Source organism: Alosa sapidissima, chromosome 7 (assembly GCF_018492685.1).
Source record: "Alosa sapidissima isolate fAloSap1 chromosome 7, fAloSap1.pri, whole genome shotgun sequence".
In the NCBI taxonomy this organism is placed as follows: domain Eukaryota; kingdom Metazoa; phylum Chordata; class Actinopteri; order Clupeiformes; family Clupeidae; genus Alosa; species Alosa sapidissima.
The window spans coordinates 29,374,273-29,380,272 of NC_055963.1; positions in this window are offsets into that span (position 1 = coordinate 29,374,273).

Consider the following 6,000-nt stretch of genomic DNA (forward strand, 5'->3'; position numbering starts at 1 on the left):
TCATCATTGCCGCGCGATGTATGCATGCCTCTGGGAGAGCACCGGGGCTGTGGGAGAGAGTTCATTTTTAAGTAAACACACTGGCTCTGGCTGACAGAGGCACAACACATCACACAAAGCCAAAGATCATGAAAGTAGGAGAGAGAGAGAGAGTGAAGAAGTGAGGGGGGGAAAATAACAACCTTGCCAATTACAGGGCTCAGCTGCAGTGCGGCAACGTGCTTAAGTCGCTCAGTTGCGCAGAACGTCTTCATCTGTTGCTGGGTTGCCTGTCCCTTGACAACAGGGGCGAAGCTGAGGAGGTTGCTAGTGTGACAGGGTTGACGATGAAGAGTCGTATTCTCAGGAGCCGGCAGGTCCCATTGGGGAGAACACATCTGAACACACATGTGCAGGTTCTATTGAGATGTTTAGTGTGTGTGTGTGTGTGTGTGTGTGTTTGTGCATGTGTGGGAACAAGGCAGATGGTTAACAGGGAAAATGGGAAGTTAAGAGTTAAATGGCCTGTGCTATAGAAACAACTCCTTGAGGCTTTCTTTCTTGAAGGTCTCAACAACTTGTTTATAACTTCCTCACCGTTAGTGTGCTGTTTATAACTTCCTGTATGGTCACACATAAGCAACACATTTCTCTAGAGGTCTAATTTGACAGTATTGCTGTATATACAGTGAATAGAACAGTAAATATGGCAGTACATCCTGTGAGACCTACATAACATTTCTACTTATACCTTCGGTGATCTTGTAGATTGTAACTTTTATATTTTTAACTAAGAATTTACTGTATGTTTTCCTAATTGCTTTTCCAGGCTATATTAAACATTCAGGACTTTCTCGCCCTGGCTCTGAATGGGAATGTGTCCATATGGGAAACTTGTTGGCTTGGTGGGGTCAGGGGTGTGATGAGGGCCGATGGAAGGTTTTGACAGTTGTGTTCTTTTAAGACCTTGACCTTTGAACTGCTGTGAACTGCTGAACTGAAATTCTGTGAACTGCTTCTGACACACCATTTCACGCCCCAGCAGAGTCCCTCTGCAGCCACTGCTCACCGGACTGTTCTCCACTGAAGGACACACACACACACACACACACACACACACACACACACACACTCTCCAGTCACCAATCAGTCACCTGTGACTGGTGCCTCTTGAGATGGAGGTGTGCTGCTATTCAGATGCTCTCCACTCCATCAGCATAGAGCCTCGGGGCTGGACCCACGCTACCACGTCTGCTCTTATTGGGCACAAGGACTCAAGGGGGCACTTCTGACATGGCTGCAAGCATGGACTCACATGCCTAGGTATGCATTCACACACAGACACACACACACACACTCACTATACACAAATAGACACAGACTCATCTGCACACAAACACACAATCACAATGCACACACACATACACACACCCAAACACTTACTCACTCATGCACATAAGTTACACATACACACACACACACACACACAGATAAGGAAACAGACACAAATGTCGACTGACACTCCGAGTGATGTCAGGGCAAAGGCTGAAAAATCAAACACTGAATCAGAGAAGCACACTCCCTCAAACCACACAAATTAGGATGACCAAAACAAATACTGTGCCTAGCACGACTATGCACACAGATGAAGAGAGGCAGAGCTCTGTAAAGCAAAACAAAGAGAAAAGAGAGCGGCTTAGACAATATGTGGGACAGTGGGACATCTGCGATCCCGTTCACTTGCCGCATGAGAAAACCTGTCGTCCAGATGAAGGAAGTGAGCCCACTCATTATCCCCACAACACCGCTCAGAGGAAAGTGGGTGATATAACAGAAAACCAGAAGAGAGAAGAAATGGGACTCATGCCAGCTTCCTCCTCCTCCACCACCTACTGCCTCCATCTCCCTCACTCCTCTCTCTTCCTGCTTCTCTGTTGTGTGTGCAGTTGGGTGTGGAAGGCCACAGGCTGGGCAGCAGACTCCAGTCGGGGTGGATCAGACTGGCATCGGCCATTAAAGGGGGTCAGTGCTTAGTCAGGTGAGGCGTGGCATGGTGCGGCGTGGTATGACACAGCACCGCGCCTCGGGCCATAGCAGCATTGACTTGCTGCCAACGCCTGTCACTAGGCCTCAGCTTCTCCCCATGCCCCCCCCCCCCCCCACACACACACACACGCGCTGCTCAGAGAGAGTGTGAGTCAGTCATACAGACAGAGAAAGACGGAGCCAGTGGAGCTGCTGTCTTTGCCCAAGTCAGCCATGAGTCATGTCAGGAGTCCTGTATGAGGCAATGTCACATTTTCCTGAAACAGAAAGAGGAAATTGTCTCATGGCTGGTTCTGGCAGAAGACTGAAATAGTCAGAGAGCAATGGTCTGGACAGTCTGGCAGTGGCCAGGCTAACTACCAGACAGACTCGACTGGATGGAAAGAGACGGTTGCTTTGGTCAAGGAGGTGATGTAATGGATGCCAGTGATGGTGGGTGATTTCTGTGATGGTGAAAGTCGGTGCACTCCATGATTGACTGTTTGCTTTGTGTCCTGGGAAGTTCACACCTGCCTCCAGTGATTATTGGCGTGGCGAAACACCTGAGACATGCAATGTTATTGCTAAGGGCAACAGTGTCTGCAAAGCTCAAACATGTTGTGTTTTTCTGTGCGACCACTGAAGACCCAAATGATATGTTCCTCTGTGTAATTCAGTTTTGACAGACTAATAGAGGGGATGGTGCTGTGGTGAGCAGATCCCTCTCCACTGTATCAGCCGCCCAAGTGACACTATCTGTCATGTCTGCTCCAGCAAGCAGGGGCTCACTGAATGACCTTTCAATTATTGATCCCCCTCAAGCATCAAGCACATCTCTCTCTCTCTCTCTCTCTCTCTCTCTCTCTCTCTCTCTCTCTCTCTCTCTCTCTCTCTCTCTCTCAAGGTGTGGTTGTGTGTCAGTACACAGTATCACAGTATCAGCAGAGAGAAGCGTAAAGTGATTCATACAAGGCTGCCAGCACAATATATGAGAAATGAGAGGCGATTTCCAAGCTTCAGGCAGAGAAACAGAAGCCGGTCGTGAAGAGAGACCATGCCTTCATACATCATCACATTGCACCTCACCAAATGTCCCCATATACCATTAATGCAAAATGCCACAGTACCACTCTCAGGTCTTGAAAGGTCAGGATATAGAATGTGAAATGCAGATTTGTAATTTCCTGATATCATGTATTATATTTATTTTAAATTATAGCAGAACAACTCAAACATTTGGGGTCAGAAATTGACATCAACATCTGTACAGTGCATTCGTATTGAACTCAAAATACATGACCTTCGTAGTCGCTGAAATAGCTGTGTTGGTTCAGATGGAGGAATTTGTGTAATTTCACAGTGTCCAGATGAATCTTACGTCACTCCCTCCAACACCCATGGGAGAGAACTGGGCATGTGTTTCCACCCAGCCAGCCCTCAGGGAGTCTGTAAATAGTCCACTTGTCCATAGCTGCCGTAAAAACCCTTGTTGCCCTGGACCTCTGCACTCACACACGCACACACACACACACATACAAACACACACACAGAGGCAAGCCTTGTGGATGGTGGCAAACCTGTCCAAAATAACCGCTCACTCACTCCCGTCTGAAATAGTCTCCCACTCAACATTTCCCCCTGGCCAGTCAGCCAGCAAGCCCGCGCCTTGATAAATGTGGTGAGGTATTTTAGGAATCCGTCTTAGGATGAGATAACACGGGGACAGCTGCTCTCTAATTTTAAATTGGACGCCTAAGGATAGAGGTGCCTCAGGAACCAATGTGTCCCAGAGACAAGACTGATTTCGGCCCGCTGACGTCTCAGCAAATAGTCTCCGTTTATACCAGACAGATGCTCTACAGAGAGAACAGGGCCGTGCTCGGAAGGAACATATCAACAGAGGGGAGCGACTGATGGAGTAGGAGACAGACTTGAGTGTCCCTGAGTGAAGCAATGACAGCCCCATATTGGAATAATGGTTACTATAGCAACACAACCTGTACATGCTGACTAAAAAGAATGATCATGACTCTCTTGGGTGTGTGTGCGTGTGTGTCTTACATTTGTCCTCTGCTTGTTTTATCTGCCCTTCACCTGAGTGGACACACACACTGTATTTTAAGTCTCCTTTTACTGTGTAAGCATGAGCACATACAGTATACAGTGTTGTGGGAACACTATATCTTAATGCATTCCACTCTGCAAAGCCCGACCATCTCATTATTATCTCTCTAACCCTCACCTGCGCTCTTCTTGACCCAGACTTATTGGAAAGCTGTGCACACACACACACACACACACACACACACACAGACACACACACACACAGACACACACACACACACACACTCACACAGAGAGAGACACACACACACTCTCCCAGTTATTCCGGGCAGGTGAAAAAGATCTTCATTGCCTGCTGGAACGTTATCTCTCAGCAAAACTGAAAAGCCATTTGCTCTTCTCTGCACAGGAGCTGAACAGCTGGTGGTGCGGAAATGGCTTCAGCCGTGTGTTTATACAGGCAACAAGAGGCCCGTCACACAGACACATCTCCCGCAGACTTATGGCAACACACTGATCTCATAATGTTGCAGAAAGTAAACACACGTCCCTCACGGTGAAAGATGGGGCTGAATGCTTCTTTGATGGGATCGTGATAATGTATCTTTGATGTGGTGATGGGGGACGACTGGCTTTGCCATGGCCACTTGTTCTGTTGATGTTTGGGGTTATTAAACCAACACGATGTAGGAGCACACTGATGAAGGCACTGCACTGAAATAAAAAAATATGCTGTGCAATAAAATTGAACTTATGCAAAGTGTGGTCTTTTCTCCCTTTTCCCCCTTAGTTACAAGTTCGGTCTAGCACTCTAGCTAAAGAGACTGACCGAATCCTGCTTCTGTTCCTGTATGCAGTGTAGAGTTTTACCATGAAATAATAGATTCACACTCATGGATTGACATTTTGAATGGTGTCTGTCATTGCCACTGTGTGGTAACTTTGGTGTAGCAGGAAACGAGGCCCCTTTTTCAACGTTGCCCCTTTAGCATCATTTTCCATTATGAAGGGCAGTCCAATAGACTTCCATAGATCTCAATGAAATGATTTCATTCATACTTTAAGTGCTATGCATGAAGCAAAGAAACGGGAGAAGGAGGGCAGGGAGTGGGAGAGCAGGCACGGTCAGCCAGTCAAAGGAGCAGCAGCTCCCTTCTGCGGCGGGCGCCTCAGGGTGCCCTGCAGATGCGCTGCTAGTTCCCAGGCAGCCGTCCTCCTCCTCCTCCTCCTCCTCTTCCTCCTGAGGCTGCTGAGTCACCATGAGTCCTGCTCCTGTTCACACACCACACGACAGATGCTGATCTATTACACTGATAAACAGGAGGTGGCAGAGGGGGTAATTATTGACAGAGATGAGTTGGACTGTTTTTATAATAGATGTTTTTTGGTTTTGTCATGATTTCTGTTGGCTTAATGTAAGAATAGAAACACAACTTGGAATCCAGGAATTTCAGTATTACTCCATCAATACCCAGCAAAACTCCTGAGTTGTACACTCTGTTTAGAAGAAATACCTCCCGCTTAAGCAGTCTGTCTTTTCAGGTGCACCACTGGGTCTTCTTCAAACATTTCCTGCCTGCCTGCCTGCCTGCCTTCTCAGAGGAATTCAATCAGGTCAATTCCATTTTCCTCCAGGTGCGTAGCAGCCACATTTCCACACAGGAAATGGCTGAATCTGCCAGTGTTTTGTACCCCCCCACCCCCCTTCTCCCTCTCCCACCTGCATCCCTCTCTGTTGTGCTTCCAAGCCCTTATCTAATGTGGAGGGGGAAAGAGTGTAATAACTGCAGCTCTGAACTTTCAAGTCGGTAGCAGCTTTCATTACTCACTGCCATGGCAACTGCTTGCAGAGTATCATTCTGTTTTTCCCGTTCCGCGTGCAGTTTATCACTCCCTATTTTTTTACAGTCTATGATCACTCCTGGCTTCTCC